Source organism: Dasypus novemcinctus, chromosome 13, assembly GCF_030445035.2.
Source record: "Dasypus novemcinctus isolate mDasNov1 chromosome 13, mDasNov1.1.hap2, whole genome shotgun sequence".
NCBI lineage: Eukaryota > Metazoa > Chordata > Mammalia > Cingulata > Dasypodidae > Dasypus > Dasypus novemcinctus.
In genome coordinates this window covers 84,422,302-84,443,101 of record NC_080685.1, presented here as the reverse complement: position 1 = coordinate 84,443,101, position 20,800 = coordinate 84,422,302, and the positions used below count along the sequence as shown (strand labels likewise).

At 36.8% G+C, this 20,800-nt stretch overlaps 1 pseudogene; it reads right to left on the bottom strand.

Annotated features, from left to right (window-relative positions):
• Positions 1-10,163, bottom strand: part of LOC101444860 (thioredoxin reductase-like selenoprotein T pseudogene) — a 36,504-nt pseudogene extending 26,341 nt beyond the window's left edge.
• Positions 10,164-20,800: the final 10,637 nt, after the last annotated feature.

Below are 20,800 nucleotides of genomic sequence, written 5' to 3'. Positions count from 1 at the left end.
TCTTTAACTGAATTTACAGAGCTCCCTCCACCCCCCATCATGACTCCCAAGTCGCTCTACCCCACCACTTTATGGCCCATCTCTGTCCTCTTCTGAACCAAATGAACCAAAATAAGGAGCCTAAGGGTGGCCCTAATTGTTGGTGCAATTTTCACATGCCTCTGTTCCTCAAGTCAATAAAGAGAAGAGAGTTTGTAGGTCCAGGCCCTGCCTTCAGTCATCCTTTGTGTAAGTCTTGGATAATGACTTAAACAAAACCAGTGATATCATGAGGGGGAAAACTGATTTCGATGGGGTTTAAAGTGAAGTTCATTCTAGGAAATGAGATGTAGGAATCACGTATATGGTCCATTCAATGACAAACCTAAAATGAGATCAGAGAGAAAAAAGTAAGTGTCTTGTACTCATTTTTTAAAGACATTAAACAGAGTTTAAAACTCTAAACGAGACTCATTCTTCCATGGACAATCACTGATGATATATATTGTATTAAGTTATTAAATGAGATCTCCTTAAGGAAGACCTCAGTTGCTTTGTACATTTTCTGTATGCCTGCAACAAATCAGAAACCTCTTGCTTCCTAAGTTTCTAAATATCCCATTATTTCGCTAAATAGCAACCATCTTAACATTATGAATTCTGCCTATTGTTCTTTCTTTTAAGATAATTTGGGATAGGACAATCTGCTTCAGAAACCTGAGTAAAATTTGCCTCCAAGACATACATTTAAAATTTAGTGAAGTATGGACTCTCACTAGAAATGAAATTATCTGCTCTCAGTCATTGACTTTGGCAAACAATATCCCTATACTGTGAAGACTTTAACTTCTAAAGTAGTTCTTTCACATCAGAGCACTATGTTCAGTAGCACAGAAAAATAAAAATAGTAGAAGTTTTACAGATGGAGAAAGAACACATTGAGCCATTGGTGACTTAATAGAACTACATCCAAATAATGAAAATTAATAGTGTGCAAAAAGCATAATTCCATATGGATTGCAGAATAAGAGGCTATGCAGTGGTCATATCAGTCAGGAAAAATTTCTTGGAGGTTACTTTTAGATGGAGTTTGAAAGAAAGGAGGAATTCTTTCATTTATCAATCCGAGTAAGAAGGATTCTTTATCTACATTAGGTTAATGGGAATTCTTTTTTATTCATTCTATAACTCAGTTGCCTAGAAACTTACTATAGAGATATATAAATGTCTGTCTTTTTGACAGGATGGTTCCTTTTCCTATTTGACTCAAAACTAGAACCTAGGGATGGGTTGAGAATAAGATGAATAAGTGGCTGTCACAGGGAGAAAAAGTAAGCAAATTAATAAAAAAGATTTCAAGTGTATTTATCAGTCAAATAAATCATTTATTTATTTTAACCAAGACATTCTTCTTAAATGAAGGACAAGAGTATTTGTGTAAAAAATTACATTTCCTATAAATTTATTGGAGATTTCTTCCTTTTGTCTTTCATAGTTGGCATATAGATAGAGCCAAATTTTGTGTCACTAAAATCAAGAAAAAAAAATCTTACTTCAACAAATGATGTGTAGTCACTATAGGAGAATATCGTATGATGAATTTGCTAATTACTTTTCCTTCCTTTCCTTGTGGACTGGCCATGTGTGACAGTTTGAAGCTGGGTGGATCCCAGAAAATCATGTCCTCAGGCTAATCCATTCCCATGGGTACAGGACCTTCTTGACTGGATTGCTTCAGTTGAGGGCCTCTGACTGGATTGTGGCAACAGGGTGGGTCTGGGTCCTCTTGCTCAAGTCCTTTATAAATGGAGGACTAACAGCAGGGAAACACAGAAGAAGCAGCGGGGACAGAGAAACCCTGAGAGGCTGTAGTGCCACAGGTTTCCCATAAAGACCAAAAGGAGGCCTTTGGATTTGGCAGTTGGGAAGTCCAGAGACTGTGAAGAAAGACTCAATCACTGCATGGTGTACCTAAGTCCTAAGTCCTTGGATTTGGTTGAGAGTCAGACTGATGAGAATTTGAATCCCCCCTCTATGCTTTCTGGCAGGTTTTTTTTTTTCTTTCTGGCAGTTTTAACTTAAGTAAGCTTCTCAAGTTTTCTGATCCACAGTTTACTTGGATGTAAAATGTGAATAGCCGGCGGACTTGGCCCAGTGGTTAGGGCGTCCGTCTACCACATGGGAGGTCCGCGGTTCAAACCCTGGGCCTCCTTGACCCATGTGGAACTGGCCCATGCGCAGTGCTGATGCACGCAAGGAGTGCCCTGCCACGCAGGGGTGTCCCCTGCATAGGGGAGCCCCACGTGCAAGGAGTGAGCCCGGTAAGGAGAACCGCCCAGCACGAAAGAAAGTGCAGCCTGCCTAAGAATGGCCCCACCCACACGGAGAGCTGACACAACAACAACAACAAGATGACGCAACAAAAAGAGACACAGATTCCCGTGCTGCTGACGGCAACAGAAGCAGACAAAGAAACAAGATGCAGTAAATAGACACAGAGAACAGACAACCAGGGTGGGGAGGAAGGGGAGAGAAATAAATAAATAAATCTTTTAAAAAAATGTGAGTAAATCCTCCTAACATTGTGAGGGTGAAGAGTTGTAGCATGTGGTGTATTAGCCAAAGGAGTGCTGATGCAAAGTGCCAGAAATCTGTTGACTTTCATGAAGGTTATTTACTGGGATAAAAGCTTACAGTTATAAGGCCCTAAAAAGTCCAACTCAAGGTTGCTTTCTCACCAAAGTCATTTGCCTCATGTTGAAGCAAGATGTCACTGATCTCTGCCTGGTCTCTCCTTCCTGGGCTTGTTCTTCCTTTTAAGGCTCCGTGGTCCCAGCTCCTTCCTGATCTCAGCTATAGGCTGCATGGGCTTGTCTCTCAACACGTCCTGTATCAGTCTCTGGAATCAAGCTCATTTCTTTCCTGGCCTTCTTGGCTGCTCAGTTGCTAACTGCTCTGTTCTCTTCACAAGTCAGCTGCAAACTATCAGGTAAACAGCTCATCTCTCCCCGGGACTCCAGGATAAAAAATGACAGAATCCTTTCTCTCTTCCCTTGTGTCTTCTGGAGTGAGTATCCATTTATATCAACCCATGTGGTGGAATCAAAGCCCTAATCTTAACAGGTAATTTAATCCTGGGCCCCTCAACTGAATGCAATATAACCAAAAGGGTGCCACACCCAGAATAGATTAGTTTACAAACATAATCTTTCTCTTTTTGGAATTCATAAAATGATCTTAAACTGTCACATGTGCTTTTCAGATAAGGTGAGCTACAATGAGAGGAAGTACATTTTGACTGAGGGAAAGGACAGTGGAACTTGGAAAAAAAGAGGCAAATTTCTTCTTCCTTTTGCTTGTATTGTGTGGCCCTTGACACCACTGTACACCAACAAAGCCACACTTATGCTAATGTATAATGAAGCGCAGGTCTTGTGTTATTATTATTATTTTTTGACTGGCTTGAAGTATAACCACTATTTATAATTTATTTCTAGAGATAAACATTTTTCAAGTTATAACCACATCACACACAGACCTCAGAGTAGAACAATTTGTGGTTGAGAATTGCCTGCATTGGCCTGTGCTAGGATGCAATTATATTTTCACCCATTGTATAAAAGCAATTTCCATTTTGTTAAACTGTTTGTGTGCATGCATTGAGTATTGAAAACAGGGAAGTAAATGGGACAGAGAATAAAAATTCCCAGTGAGGAAGATGATGATTCAGAATCTCAATTCATGTAAAAGATAAGGAAGAAACATGGACTTCAGGAACTAGAAATATTTCCTTAAGTTTTCCCAAAGGGAAAAAATGAATTAGATGCAACTGAGATATGGTGTTGAAGCCTTTGCAATTACTATAGCAATGAAACTTGAAGATGTTTTAGAAGAACTATTGAAAAAATTTAGGTTTCAAATGTCCAAATTTTTCTTTGTATTAATGGAAATCACATTTCATTGAATCTGAGCTTGAGCAAGAGTTTCTCTTCTTTGTCTTCTTCTTACATACCTCTTACCTCCATGTTGACTCCAATTGTCTGTGAAATGAAGAGAGGAATTCTAAGCTAAGCTGCAACTATTTCAAGGTCAGATACTCTAGCAGACAGAACTTGTTGTTTTGCAGACTGTTATGGGCTGAGATATGTTTCCCAACTGATATATCCAAATCCCAACCCCAGGTTGGGCCAATGTCACCTTACTTGGAAATAAGGTCTTTGAAGACATTGAGTTAAAATGAGACCAAACTGGATTAGTGTGGGCCTTAACTCAATTTTACTGGCATCATTATCAGAAGAGGAAATTTGGACACAGATGGGACAGACACTGGGGAGAAGGCCATGTGAAGATGGAGAGTGTGGAGATTAGGGTGATGCACCCTGAAGAAAGGAGTGCCAAGGACACCAAAATCTAGAAGAGGAAGGGAAGGAGTCTCCTTTACAGGGTTCAGATGGAGCCTGACCTTAGCAACACCGTGATTTCAGACTTCTAGTCTCCAGAACTGTTAGGCAATCAAGTCCTGATGTTATATATAAGCCATCAAGTTCTAGATACTTTGTTATGGCAACCCTAGGAAACTAGATACAAATATGTCCAATTTCATAAGATGAAAATATCTTCCTGGATATTATGTATTTTCTTTTTCTGAATTCAAATAGACATCTGGGCCACGACTCATGAGTTTCTGCTGATATTTTGGGGGGAACTTATGCATTAACTAAATTGAAGGTGTAGTAAGAGCTCAGTGCAAATACACGAAAGATCCAGTTTGTTTGTTTGTTTTATGAACTACATCAGGATTTTAAAAATATTTATGTTTATTAACATTAAGATTGTAAGCAGCACTTTCTAGAATGGGAAAAATAGAGAAATAGAACTCACCTACTCAAAACAATTTTTCTTGGACTTGTCATTTGTATTTCCTTAAAGAAGCAGGGACCATGAAGGTGGATTTAGTGTTCCCTCCTGCTTCCACCCTTGCTCTGGATTTTTTTTATTTTTTATTTTTATTTTTTTTAAGAGAAGTTGTAGGTTTATAGAAAAATCATGCAGGAAGTACAGAGTTCCCAGATGCCTCTCCTTACACATGTAATTTTCCCTACTATTAACACTTTGCATTGTGTGTTACCTTTGTCACACTGGATGAAACAATATTATTATAATTGTACTGGTAACTACTGGTTAGTAGTTACATTAGTGTACACTGTCTTATAAGTCCTATGGTTTTTAAGTAAGTTTTATTCTAGTTATATATATATATACAACCTACAATTTCCCCTTTTAACCAAATTCAAACATATAATTTAGTGGTTTTAATTACATTCACATTGTTGTGCTATTGTCACCACCATCCAGTACCAAAACTTTTCCATCACCCCAAAGAGAAACACTACCAAGGAAACATTAACTCCCCTTTCCCTACCCCCATCCTGGGCTATGATAACATGTATTTTAGTTTCTGCCTCTATGAATTTTCTTATCCTAATTATTTCATATATCAGTGAGATAATGCAATACTTTTCCTTTTGTGTCTGGTTTATTTCATGTAATGTGATGTCTTCAAGTTTCATTCATGTTATCACATGTATTAGAAGTCCATTCCTTTTTGCAACTGAATTATATTCAGTTGTGTGCTTATAACACATTTTGCTTATCCATTCAGAGTTTGATGGACACTTGGGTTACTTGTATTTTTTGGCAATTGTGAATAATGCTGCTATGAACATCAGTGTACAACTGTCCTTTTGATTCCTGCTTTCAAATCTTTTTGATATATCCTAAGCAGAAAATGGTCCTTTACTATGAGCTGCAACAGTGTTCCTTATTGGCTTTTTTTTTGTTGTTGTTCTGTTACTGATTAATTTACTACTAGTGAATGATCAAATCAGCATTGGTTATGGGAAGCATCAGTAAAAGATGTTAGTAAGGTCAGTCAGGTCCCCAATTCCCCTCATGTGTGTTTATGATAAAGATTTTTGAGCGGCTGTCTTTTCATCTGAACTCATAGTACTCTCTTATTTATATCTGATCCTCACCCCCAATCTCCATCCCCAATAGTCTAGAGTTTTATTAATTTTATTCATTTTCCTTAAAGACTAACTTTTGTTTTCACAATTTTCTTGTTAGTATTTCTGTTTTCTATTTTACTGATTTCTGCTCTATTTATTATAATTTCTCATTTGAGTCTACTTTAATATTATATTTTTATAACCTGAGTTTTGATTAAAAATACAAAATCCTATACCCCTCAGAATGTCCAGAGTGTTATTATCAGCCTTTCTTCGTGCCGTCCAATGTTATTGAAAATGCTTGTATTACTTTTCATAAACAGTGTAGGCTGCTGTAATAGTGGCCTAACATAATCGATGGCTACTTCCACTCATGCAAATTTCACTCGGGATCAGGGCTGGGGACAAAGTTATTTGAATTCCATTCCACAATCATTTTGGGTCCCAGGCTCTTTCTGTCTTACGATTCTGCCCTTCTCAGAGGTCCCAGGATCCTCTCCATTCAGCCTGTGGGAGAGAAAAAAAGAGATCCTACAGGATATCATAGGAGGTTTTTATGGGACTGATCTAAAGCACATGATATATGACTTCCACTCAATCCATTTTATTGACCAGAACTCAGACACATGGCCTCATCTAACTGCAGGGAGTTGTAGCACATATGGTCTAGCCAGTGCTCAAGAGCAAAGGAAAGCAGGTGAGTGAACAGCTGATCCGTTTGTGACTTGCAGGGTTAGCCCCACTTGGAGCCTGAGCCTGTGTTCTCTAAACCAGGTAACACGATTCGCATTAAGTGGCCTAGTCTCTCCGGTTTCTGGAACAGTCCCATATCAGGTTTGAACTTGAATGTTCACCGAACTATGTTGCTCTGTCACCATGAACCCCACTAAGTGTATGTGTTATGTAAATCTGGATCTCTGCCTCAGTTTCCTGGTCATACTTAGTTTTCCCGTTGGCACTATTTTTTTCCTGAACTTTGGTCAGTTTGGCTGAGGGTCTTACAACATGACACTCTGCCATCCCCCAGGTCCCCATGATGCTGTCCACGGGGCTGATTCAAACCAGGGGGACCTTCCAGTGTTCCAAAAACGTGATCACTGCTTGGATACTCCTGGTGCTGTAGCCTGCCTTCCAGACCATAGTAATAATAATGCCAGCAGGCAAGTAGCCATATCTCCATATTCTTCTTGGACCCGAACCTCACCCCCCCTGCAGGAAATAACCCTGTAGGTGGTAAGTTCCTCTTGCCTTGCTCTCCCCTTCCCTCTTCTGCTGGATGCAGAGATTTGGCCATTCCTAATTTCCTGGGATCCTCTGATCATTGCCAAATCCTCTGAGAGAAAAGTTGTCCTTTGTCCTACTGAAGGGTAGGTAAGGATGCTTCTTTCCTTCTCCAATTCACAGAGGATTATTATTATAGGTTGGCAATTATTAATAATTTCATTTTATGATACTTGTAAAACTTTTATATCTTGTTTTATCCAAATATGCTAAAAAGCAGTTTCATTCAACATGATGTTATTTTTGATGTTCTCAAACATTGTGGTTTAAAATTTCCTACCACTTATGTCTTCATACAGGAAATGCTTTAATAATAATAATAAATTATATTCTTTCTCTTATATTTCTATAAAGAAACCAGGTGCTTACAAGACACATACATTCCTTTAGAGAACTGATAATTTTAAAATAACTTAACCCTCTCCCCCTTTTTTGTCACCTTCTAGTTTCTTAATTTGAGGTAAAACAGAAGTTTGAGTTTGGCTTTGTATTGCGATGAGTTGATATATAAATAATACTGTATAATTTATCTTTTTGCTAAGGCGTAGTTGGCTCTGTTTTAGGATAAATTGTAGCCAGCTCGTTTAAACATGTTTATTGGTCTAAAGGGACTTGAACTGAATTCGTTTACCCATATTAAAAGAGTGCTTTCCCCCCTCTTCATGTACAGTTAATTAGCCTCTAGATTATTGCTGGCCTCCTAGTATTATCTTTGGGTTGCCTTAATTAAATGCAGTGATAAGCAATATTTCTGTCCTGTTTGTCCAGGAGGGTGTCGGGGTGTTACTTGCTAAGCTCTAGCTTCTCCATGCAAATTTTAGCTCAATTCAAATTGACTTCTGTTAAATGTGACAAAATAGGAAAGCAAGTGTTTCTCTGACACATGCTTCCGACTGAAAAAGACAAGTCTGGGCATTTGGACAGATTCATCCATATTCTGAAGCATGGAAGTGATAGGTAAGTAGTGGTGGGCTTCCTCATTTAAGTCAGTAGTAGGGGTTAACTCATCTGACTTTCTCATTACATTGATCCCTTCTCTCCTGGGAAGGGCCGTATTGTTGATATTTGGCGGTGGTGGTTCTCAGGGTGCATGGAAGGAAAGGTTGAAAAAGAATGGGACCTTAAGGACTGGATGCCTAATTACTGCATCCATGGAGCTGGCAAGCTGTGATACACAAACCTCTGTTTCCAACCAAAGTGCTTCATTTATAATGGAGATTACAGTAAGAACAAAATGAAGTTGTCCAAAGGCAAATGATGTCTCCAGAGTCTTTATGCTGGTTTGGCCACAAGTTAATAATGTGGCTAGCACTTAACAGTGAACCACAGGACTGCATTATCTTTAAACAGATGCCACTCATGTGCAATCCAAACAGGTCAATTACCAGCAAATCTCTGATGATCTCAGTACCCTACGAAAGAGCCACTTATGCCAAGAAAATGTCCAGATGCGTAGACACATAAGAATTGAAATAGAGTACAAGCCAATTTAAAGAAATGGAACTTAACCCTTAGAGGAATGAAACCAGCCGTCTACATATTCATTTCCATCTCATTAATCCTTTATGCAGGATGGTGAGCTTGTCACTTGAAGCAACGTTTTACAAACCAGCTAATGCAGGTGAGATTCATTCATATTTTAATTCCCCTTTCCTGCAAGAAATGGTATATCCATAAGAGGGAGGGAGACAGAAAAGTTGTAAATATTGGAGAAGGATTCTTCTTTTTAAATTCATTACTTTTGACAACTCTGTTTAAATGCAACACTACAGGTTTCTGGACAAGTGAAACAATCCTGTAGTAAACACAGGAACTGTCTATTCATCTTTCATAAATGCATACATCTAACTCTCATTAATATTAATGGGGTTCCATACAAGAATTGAAGCGATAATAGACCCCTATTAAAATCCATTTGTATTCATGAGCTTTTTTTTTTTAAAGGTTAGGCTTCAATCATCTCTTCTAAAAATGTAGTCAATGATCTTAATTTCCAAGATATTTTAAATATAGCTGACTAAATGAAGTAAGAACCCAATTAAAGTTTATTTGCAACAAATTTCCATGGGAAACGACATTAAATTGACCAATTTTTTCCTAAAATCATCTTCATTTGCTTAATTAATTTGTATACAGTACATTAACCAGAGAGCATCAGATAACTCCTGTTTCCTGCTTCTGTTAGTCTTTGTAATCAGAATTTGATGGATTGTCAGCTGGCTCTTGGTGCATAAACTAAGCTTCTCAAACTGGTAAACACAACCCAAGCCAAACCATGAGCAGTATAAATTATAGAATACATCTTAGTACTCTTACAGTCAAACCAGAGCTTTATTCTATTGAAGGCTAGGAAACTTTGATAAATCTTATATTCAGAAAATATTCTATTTGCTAAAAATTATTTTTTTGTAATTTTAAGTACTGGATCCAATAGAAATACTAGTGATAAGGGAGGGGATTATAGGAAGGAAGAGTCAGTGGAGTAGGCAGTTTATATTTTCATTAAATGTTATGCTTTTAAGAAGCAAGGCAATGGGTTGGAGAAAGAGGGAGGAATGATGGCTAAATTCATGTTTGTAGTTCCAGTGAAAAATCTGTTCTGGATTTTCTTATTAAAGTACCACTTTATGCTTTTAGAGAAAAGCCCACCAAAACCAAAGTAAAAATTATTCAAACATTCTTGAGAACAAAGCAATGATTAACTAATGGAGATACACTGTTACTCAATAATTCCTCCTCATCCAAAGAACTGAGCTGTATTCGTTCAATTCCATAACACGTTACCTGCCATGTCCGAAGAACCTGGGTATCTCCAGAGCCCTCAGGAGCTCCCCCAGTGGCCACTGGAGGTGCTGAGGTCAGGGAGAGGGTAAAAGAGGTGTAACAGGGAGGCATTTTCAGAATTTAGAGTTGTCTTGAATGTCTTTGCAAGGACAGATACTGGCCACTATATATCCTGTCATAACCTATAGAATTGAGTGGGAGGGAGTGTAAACTATAATGTAAACTATAATCCGTGCTGTGCAGCAGTGCTGCAAAATGTGTTCATCAATTGCAGTGAATGCACCACACTAATAAAAGAAGTTGGTTATGTGGGGAATGGTGGGAGGTATGGAGAGTGGGGTATATAGGAATCCCTTATATTTTTTTGTGTAACATTTTGTGTAATCTAAGTATCTTTTAAAAAATTAAAAATCTATTTTAAAAAATAACACTTTAATGTATCATTTCCTTGGGCAGTCACATTGCGGAGCCTTGGTGAGAGAAGCATGTATGAATGGGATTGTCTGAGATCCCCAGAGATGTATAATCTAAAAGGAAAGAAAATATACCCCCAAACTATAAGATGTGGTCCTTACATTTGCATTTTACATCCTAAGATAGGTGGGTTTAAAAAGGCTAAACCCAGCTGGGAGACTAGAAATGGTAGAATAAAATACATATTAGACATAAAAGGTCAATATTCACTTATGGAGCAGGCAGCAAGGGTACAGAGAACACAGTTTTAGGAAATAAAAACATGTATAATAGTGGAAATTGAATCAAAACACACATTTTAAATATTGTGTTCATTGACTGCATTCAGAGTTAAATATTTAAATACATCTATGAAAATTCACTGCAGGACACAGAGCACTCAGTGACACTAACTTGAATACACTAGCTTGCTCCTTATATAAAATATAAGTGAAACCATGCAATATTTATTCCTTTGTGTCCTGATTTTTGTACTCTCCTTTTTTTTTCCTTTTTAGGAGGTACTAGGGATTGAACCCAGAACCTCAAACATGTGAAGCAGGCACTTAAACACTGAGCTACACCTGCTCTCCAATGGGCTCTTTTTTTTTTTTTTTAACAGATGCATTTAGGTATAATTCATTTGTTTCCATTACTATACAGTATCCTGCTGTACTAGTATACCATTTTTTTTTATCCTGTGGTTGATTGACATAGCGTTTTTTGCAGACTTTTGCTATCATGAATAGCATTGCCTCTTGCACATGTGAAACAGTATAATAATATATATGATATATAATATATAATAATATACCTCCTCAGAGTATAACTGATGAGTTGTAGGGAATGCACGTGTTCTACTTTGCCAGGTAAATCCAAATTGTTTTCCAGGATGGTTGTACAGTTAAAAATCCACCAGCAATCAGATATTTTTAAATTTGCAAATATGGATATGACTTGTATGTGATTTTAATCAACATTTACTCTACTGTTAATGAGGTTAAACATTTCTTAATATGTAAAATACCTATTTACGTTCATTATGTGCCTTGGTGTTTTTTGTTTGATATTTTTAATAAATAGCCGCTCTTAATTTTAATATAGTTGAATTTATCCTTTTATTTTTCTATTTTCTGCATTTTATTTAAGAAATCCTTCCTTATTCTTTGATTTTAAATATATTCCTCTATCATTTTCAGTGCATTTTATAGTTCTGTTTTTCCCTTTTAGGTTTATTCACTTGGAACAGGTTTTTTGTTTTGTTTTGTTTTGTTTTTTAACCATGTGAAGTAGAGGACAATTTTATTTGTTGGGTATGGATAACTGTCCTGGCCCATTTATTGGAAAGTCCACACCTCTCCTTACCAGTCTACATTACTCATTCTATTATAATCATAAATTAAGATTTCACATGAAGGTGTGTCTGCTCCCTGGTTGTCTATTCTGCTCCAAAGGTTAAATCATATTTTCTTTATTTTAGCGTTAAAATAATTCTTGGTACTTGATAGACATGTTTGTTGTTATGTTTTTCTTCTTCAAGATTATCTTAGATATTCTTGGGCCTTCTTCCATTCTATCAAATGTGCTTGGAATTGCATTTTCTCTATAGACTTGTTTGAACAGAATTGATATCTTTATGAGTTTTATTATCCCTATTACAAATATGGTATATATTTCCATTTATTTAGCTCTTCTTTGATACGTCAATAAGTTTTCAATCTTCTATTTAAAGAGCTCATACAACTTTTGTTAAATTTATTTCTAGGTAATTTCTTTTTAAAAAAGCAGAATCTTTTTAATGTACATTTCATATTGATTTCTGGTGATGCCAATAAATTAAATTGACTTTTGTATATTGATTCCATAACCAACAATTTTGTTAAAATATTAATTTTACTCAGATTATTCAGATTTTTTTACATAGAAAAGCATATTCTCTATGAAAAGTCTTTTATGGTTTTCAAGCACTTGAAACTTTTATTTCTTTGTCTTGAAAAATAGTGAATTATATTATTAATGGGTATCTTTGCCTTGATAATTATCTTAAAATCAATGCTTTAAATATTTCATTATTAAGTATTATGTTGTTATAGTTATTTAGGGGGGATTATATGCCTTTTTTCAGTTTAAGTTCCTTTCTATATTGTTTGATTTTTAAAAAATCTTGACTGGTTACTGAATTTTATAAAATGCTCTTTATATTCCCCTTTAGATGCCATAGGATTTTTTCCTATATTCTGTTAATAGAACAAATTGCCTTAATCAGAGTTCTTGGTTTGATCCTTGTTTAGCCTTTACACTATACAACACAGAGAAATTTTCAGATTTTCTTTCTTCTTGAATAAATTTTAACACTGAGATGTGTGTGATGGTTTGAAGCTGTACAGACCCCAGAAAAGTATGTTCCTAAAGTTAATCCATTCCTGTAGGTGTGGAACCGTTGTAATTGGAATCTTTTGGTGAGTAGGATCTTAAATGAAGATTCCTCTTCTCCTACTCCCTCTTCCTCCTCCTTCTCCTTCTCTTTTTCCTCCTCATCCTCTTCCCTTTTCCCTTTTTTTCCTCCTCTCTCTCCTGCTCCTTCTTCCTCACCATTAAATCTATTAATTGCTTACAATGGGGAAGGCACTGTTTTAATTGTGTTACTTGTACTTATCAACTTCTTTAATCCTCAAAACAACTTTATTAGGTATGTATTATTAACTCATTTTATAGATGAAGAAATTGATGACTAAATTGTCAAAATAATTTTCCCAAGGACACAGAGCTCAGTGGTAGAACCAGAATTCCAATCCAAGCCATCTGTTTCCAGAGTCCATGCACTTGACCATTATCATAGGTTGCCATTCTAATTGAAAGCCAGGGAGAATTCTCCAAGCAATGGTTTAGCAACTTCTTTTGTAATCCTCCTCAAACAAATCTTTACCAAAAATAAATAAATAAATAATGAAAATTATCATCCAAAGAACAGCAAAATTAATTAAAGGAAACATGTCATTAACTAAAATTGCTTTCAGTGCATTAACCAGCAATGGGTTAAAGAAAAAGGGATTACAAAAGAAGAGGAGAAGAGCCAATTTTGTATAACTTATACATTAAAATATTTGTAATTGGCTATTTAAGTGTTTTTAAGAGGCTTGTTTGATATTGCAAAAAAGCAAATATGATTAATGTTTCCAACAAGGTATATAAAAACAATTAAAATCAATGTATTCTCTTTCTGTTTAGTCTTTGATTTTTAAAGTGAATTATGTTTCCGGATAAAAAGGAGTTTTATCTTGAGTATTTCCCTTTACATTTGCTTGAACTATCCATCACGTTGACCCATATCAGTCTAAAAATTATACCTTAATGTAATGGCTTCTGTGATTAAGGTGAATGCCTTTATTTAATTTGAATATAAATAGCTAAAAAATCTCCACAATTTATTATTTTTATAAGATTTTTTTTCCTTATTGTAAATGTCAGCTGGTGTTTGTATTTAGTCTTTTTCTAAATTTTATTTTTAAAGAAGCTTTAGATTACATAAATGATACATCAAAAATATAGAGGGAGTCCCATATATCCCACTCCCTACACTTCCCTGTATTTAGTTTTATTTTTTTTTAAGAATTATTATTATTTTATTTATTTATTTCTCTCCTCTTCCCCCCCCATTGTCTGCTTTCTGTGTCTATTCACTGTGTGTTCTTCTGTGTCTGCTTGCATTATCAGGCAGCACTGGGAAACCGCGTCTCTTTTTTGTTGCATCATCTTGCTGCGTCAGCTCTCCGTGTATGTGGTGCCATTCCTGGGTGGGCTGAACTTTTATCAAGCGGGGTGGCTCTCCTTGAGGGGCACACTGCTTTCATGTGGGGCTCCCCTACATGGGGGTGCCCCTGTGTGGGATGGCATTCCTTGCATGCAGCAGCACTGTGCATGGGCCAGCTTACCACACGGGTCAGGAGGCCCTGGAGATCGAACCCTGGACCCTCCATATGGTAGATGGATGCTCTATCAATTGAGGCATGTCCGCTTCCCTCCCGTATTTAAGATTTTTTTACACGTTTTTAAAATTAAAGTTAATAGATCACACAGAACGTTATATTCAAAAACATAAGAGGTTCCCGTATACTCCCACCCCTACCCCACCCTCCCACACCATCAACCTTCCCTATCATTGTGGCACACTCTTTGCACTTGGCGAACACATTTTGGAGCACTGCTGCATCACATGGATAATAGTTTACCCTGTAGTTCACACTCCCCCCCAGTACATTCAATGGGTTATGGCAGGATATATAAAGCCCAGCATCTGACCCAGCAGTATCATTTAGGACAACTCAAAGTCCCAAAAATGCCCCCAGATCACATTTCTTTTTCCCTCCCCCTCCCCTCAGCAACTAATGAGGCCACTTTCTCCACCTCAATGATACAATTTCTTCTATTACTAGTCACAATAGTTTTATAGTAGAATATCAGTAAGTCCACTCTAATCCATATTTTATTCCTCCATTCTGTGGGCCCTGGAATGGCGATGTCCACTCCACCTCTAGATCAAGAAGGGGCTTAGATTCCACATGGACGATGGATGCAATTCCTCTGCTTGCAGTTGTAGGCACTCTTCATTCCCTGGTGTGATGTTTGACCATCTTCACCTCCCTGTTAGCTGACCTGGGTAAGTCCAAAGAACCAGAGAGTAGGAGTCACAACTCTCCTGATTGCCCATTTTTAAAAATGGGCTGTTTGAATTTTTTATTTTCAAGATATAGGAGTTCTTAATATATGCGGGATATAAGTCTCCTATCAGATACATAGTGGTTACCAAATATTTTCTCCCATTGGGTAGGCTCTCTTTTCTCTTTCTTGACAAACTCCATTGAGGTGCAAAAGACTTTACTTTTGAGGAAGTCCCTTTTATCTATTTGTTCTTTTGCTGCTCATTCTTTGGGTGCAAAGTTCATGAAGACATTTCCTATTATAAGGTCCTGTAGATGCTTCCCTACATTGTTTTCCAAGGTCTTATGGTCTTGGCTCTTATATTTAGGTCTTTGATCCATTTTGAGTTGATTTTTTATTTTTGAGATAATTTGCTCTCCTTCTTTTGCATATGGCTATCCAATTCCCTAGGTACCTTTTGTCGAAGAGGCCATTCTCTCCCAGTTGAGTGGGCTTGGTGGCCTTGTTGAATATCAGATGACTCTATATATGAGGATCTATATCAGAACTCTCATTTCAGTTCCATTGGTCTTTGTGTCTATCCTTGTGCCAATACCATGCTGTTTTCACTACTGTAGCTTTGTAGTATGTTTTGAAGTCAGGTAGTGTGATTCCTCCAATTTCATTTTTCTTTTTCAATATGTCTTTGACTATTTGGGCCTCTTTCCTTTCCAAATGAATTTAATAGTCTTTGTAGTTCATTAAAAGTGCTGTGTTGATTTTTATTGGGATTGCATTGAAGCTGTAGATCAGTTTTGGTAGGATAGACATCTTAATAATATTTAGTCTTCCTATCCATGAGCAGGGAATATTCTTCCATTTATTTATTCTTTGATTTCCTTGAACAGTGTTGTATAGTTTTCTGTGTTTAAGTCTTTTACATCTTTAGTTAAATTTATTCCTAGGTATTTGATGTTTTTATTTGCTATTGTAAATGGTATTTGTTTCTTGAATTCCTCCTCAGATTGCTCATCATCAGTGTACAGAAATGCTACTGATTTTTGTGCACTGATCTTATTATACCTTGCGACTTTACTGAACTCATAAGCTCTAGAAGCTTTGTTGTAGATGTCTCAGGGCTTTCTATGTATAGGAGCATGTCATCTGCAAATAGTGAAATTTTGACTTCTTCCTTTCCTATTTGGATCCCTTTTATATCTTGTTCTGGCCTCAGTGCTTGACCAGTACTTCTAACACAATGTTATTTAGAAGGGGTGATAGTGAGCATCCTTGTCTTGTTCTTGATCTTAGAGGGAGAGATTTTAGGATTTCACCACTGTAAACGGTGTTAGCTGTGGGTTTTCATATATACCCTTTATCACGTTCATAAAGTTTCCTTCTATTCCCATCTTTTGCAGTGTTTTTATCAAGAAAGTGTGCTGTATTTTGTCAAATGCTTTCTCTGCAACTATAGATAAAATCATGTGATTTTTTTCCTTCAATCTGTTTATGTGGTGTATTACATTACACGATTTTCTTATGTTGAACCATCCTTGCAGAAACTCACTTGGTCATGGTGTATAATTCATTTTATATGTTGTTGAATACAATTAGCAAGTATTTTGTTGAGGATTTTCACATCTAGGTTCATTAGAGAGATTGGTCTGTAATTTTCTTCTCTTGTGGTGCCTTTGTTTGGCTTTGGTATTAGGATAATGTTGGCATCATAAAATGAGTTAGGGAATGTTCCTTCTATTTCGATTTTTTTGAAGAGTTTAAGCAAGACTGGTGTTAGTTCTTTCTGGAATGTTTGGTAGAATTCACTTGCAAAGCCTTCTGGCCCAGGGCCCTTCTTAGTTGGGAGGTTTTTGGATGACTGATTCGATCTCTTTACTTGTGATTGGTTTGTGGAGATTGTTGATTTCTTCTTTCATCAATGTAGGCTGCTTATATGTTTCTAGGAATTTGTCCATTTCCTCTAATTTGTTTTTCTTATTGGAATATAGTTTTTCAAAGTATTCTCTTATGATAGTCTTTATTTCAGTGGGTCAGTAGTGATATCCCCTTTCTCATTTCTTATATTGTGTATTTGCATCTTCTCTCTTTTTTGTTAGTCTAGCGAAGGGTTTGTCAATTTTATTGTTCTTCTCAAAGAACCAGCTCTTTGTTTTGTTTACTTTTTCAAGAGCTTTCTTATTTTCTATTTCATTTAGTTCAGTTCTGATCTTTCTTCTTTCTTTCTTCTTTCTTTGGGTGAGTTTTTTTTTTTTAATTAATTCCTCCAATTATGCAGTTAGTTCTTCAATTTTAGCTCTTTCTTCTTTTTGATGCATGAATTTATGTCTATGAATTTCCCTCTTAGTACAGCTTTTGCTGCATCCCATAAGTTTTGATATGTTGTGTTATCATTTTCATTAGTTTCAAGGTAGTTATTGATTTCTTTTGAGATTTTATCCTTGACCCACTGTTTTTCTAAGAGTGTGTTGTTTAAATTCCATATCTTGGTGCCAAATCTGAGTCTCTGGCCCTTGAAGATTTCCAGCTTCATTCCACTGTGGTCAGAGAAATTATTTTGTATGATTTCAATCTTTCTGAATTCACTGAAACTTTCCTTGTGGCCTACCATGTGGTCTATCTTGGAGAATGATCCATGTGCACTTAAGAATGTACATCCTGCCATAATTGGGTGTACTGTTCTGTATTTGTCTATAGATCCAGATCCTCTAATATATTGTTTAAAGTCTTTGTTTCTGTATTGATTCTCTTTTGCGATGGTGATTGTGGTATGTTAAAGTCCCCCACTATAATTTTTGAGGCATGTATTCATTTCATTTAGTTTTTCCAGTATTTGCCTCATGTATTTGGAGGTGCCCTTGTTAGGGGCATAAATGTTTATGATTGTTCTTTCTTCTTGAAAGATTATCCCTTTCATTAATATATAGTGTCCACCTTTGTCTCTCCCAATAGTTTTGCCTTTAAAGTCTATTATGTCTGATATTAATATAGCTACTCCTGCCCTTTTTTGGTTATTGTTTGTCTGTAAGGTTGTTTTCTAGCCATTTACTTTCAATCTCCTTGAATCCCTGGGTCTAAGATGTGTTTCTTGTAGACATCATATGGATGGGTCATATTTCCTTATCCAATCTTCCAATTTGTGTCTCTTAACAGGTGAGTTTAATCCATTGACATTTAGTGTTATTGCTTTCAAGGAATTACTTCTATTAGCCATATTTTCTTAGGATTTATTTTTATCATAGGTAGTTTGATTTTTTTCCTCTTTTTTTCATTTTAATTTTTCTTACTCTGTCTTTCCTGTTTTTTTCCTTTCCTCCTGCAGAACTCCCTTTAGTATTTCTTGAAGGGCAGGTTTCTTGTTGACATACTCTCTTGGTTTCTGTTTATCTGTGAATATTTTGAACTCTCCATCATTTTTGAATGCTAGCTTTGCTGGATTGAATATTCTTGGTTGAAAATTCTTTTCTTTTAGTACCTTGACTATGTCATACCACTGCCTTCTTGCCTCCATGGTTTTAGATGAGAAATCAGCACTTAATCTTATGGAGTCTCCCTTGTATGTTATGGTTCTCTTTTCTCTTGCTGCTTTTATTATCTTCTCTTTGCCTTTTGCATTGAATAATTTGACAAGGATATATCTTGGGCTAGGCCTGTTGGGATTTATGCTGTTTGGGGTGTGTTGTGCTTCCTGGACATGAACATGCACCTCTCAGTAGGTTTGGCAAGTTTTCAGCCATTATTCCCTCTGACACCCCTTCTGTCTCTTTTCCCTTCCCTTCTCCTTTTGGGATGCCAATAATGTGTATTTTTGTGCATTTTGCATTCTCATTCAGGTCCATAATTCCCTGCTGGATTTTTTCTATCTTTTTATTGATCAGTTCTACTATTTGATTTCAGATGTACTATCTTCCACATCACTAATTCTTTCCTTTGCCTCTTCAAATCTGCTGTTATTTGCTGAGTGTATTTTTGATTTTTGGATTGTGCTGTTGATCCCCATCATATCTGTATTCTTTTTGCCTATGACTACAATTTCTTCTGTATGCTCTCCAAGTATTTTCTTAATATCCTTAATCTCTTCCTTCACTTCATTAAATTGGTCCATGACATATGTTTTGAGAGCTTTAATTAGGTGTTTGATGTTCTGCTCCTCTTCCTGGTTTTTAGTTTGTTCTTTGGATTGGGCCATATTTTCCTGATTATTGGTATAGTTTCTGTTTTTTTGTTGCTGTCTGGTCATCATTTTATCTTAATGGGTTTATTTTTTTTCAGTTGATTAGCTTCTTCATCTTGGGGTTTAAATAGTTGTTGTTTTTGTGTGCATGTTAAGACTTCTCTTTGTCACTTTGTTCTTCTTATTCTATTTCCTGGTTGTTGACTAAGTTCCCCTGAAGGAAAATATGAGGGCCAGAGAAAGCAAAAAGGGTAAGAAAAGAAAAATATAATAGTAGTATTGATAGTGAATGTTAGCAGAAGGACCATGTGAGATCTAGGAGAACGGATATTGAACTCATGTAAGCTGTGTAGAGGTATAACAGTAAAAAAGTGGAGTACCTATAATTAGATAGTAAACTGAATATGGGGAGGAATATAGTATGAATTAAAAGGCCAGTGTGGTCAGGAGAGAGGGAAAGAGAAGAGAAAGACCGTAATATAAAGAGTGAATAATAGATAGAAAACAGAATAGAGGTATTAGAGATAAAAAGTCTGAAATATTGGGGGATAAACAAAGAGAGGTGGAATATAAGAGAAACAATAAATGATGGAGGATAGAAAGATGTAAAGGAAAGGGGATTGTGTTGGTAGCCAAAATCAATATACACAGGAAAGAGGAAATTGAGGATGAGGAAGCACAGTAAATAAGAAATACTACCTGCAGCACCTAATATAAAAAAAGAAGAAAAAGAAAAAAAAAAAAGAAAAGAAAAGTAAAGAAAAAAAAGGGGGGATAGAAAGAAAGAAAAGAAAAAGAGAATGGAAAAAAGAAAAAAAAGGGCTGTGGGGGAATTCAGAGGAAGGAAAAACAAGGAAATGAACCAACAAAAAAGATCAGACAAGGCCTCAAGCAAGGAATCCTCTTTGCAATTGAATAAACTTCTCAGGAGTCTGACTTTCCCCCTTTCTCCCTTCCTCACTTCCCTCTCTCCCAGGGCAGTAGGAAGGCAGTGTGAGGGCTCCCGTAGGAGATTCAAATGGGTCCCTGGTGAACCAACTCACCTCAGAAAACAATGTCTCTTAATTTCCTGAGAGAGAGCACCCACCCCTTGCCAGGAATCCTAAACATGCTATTGGAAGCCTGCAAAACATGTCCTACTATTACTCTCCCATAGGTGTGCTACAGGAGGGCTAGTTGATTTTCTGACTCCACCTTCTCCCAGACGAAGTTTCCTACCCCAGGATGTTCAGGTAAATCCGGCTCTCTCCATAGATTTGCCTCTCCTCTCTTCCTAGACTCTCCCCACATCAGCCAGTATGCTCCTCCAAACTCAATCAAAGGCGGGTACCAGCAAACTGAGCCTGCACTCCTTGGGCCCCTCTGCACCTCCCACCTAAACCCTCCCCCTCCCGGAGTTAGTCCAAGACCAGAGGGCTAGGGCAATGCCAGATTTCCAGGAGTGCTGGGCTCAGGAAACAGGCCCAGG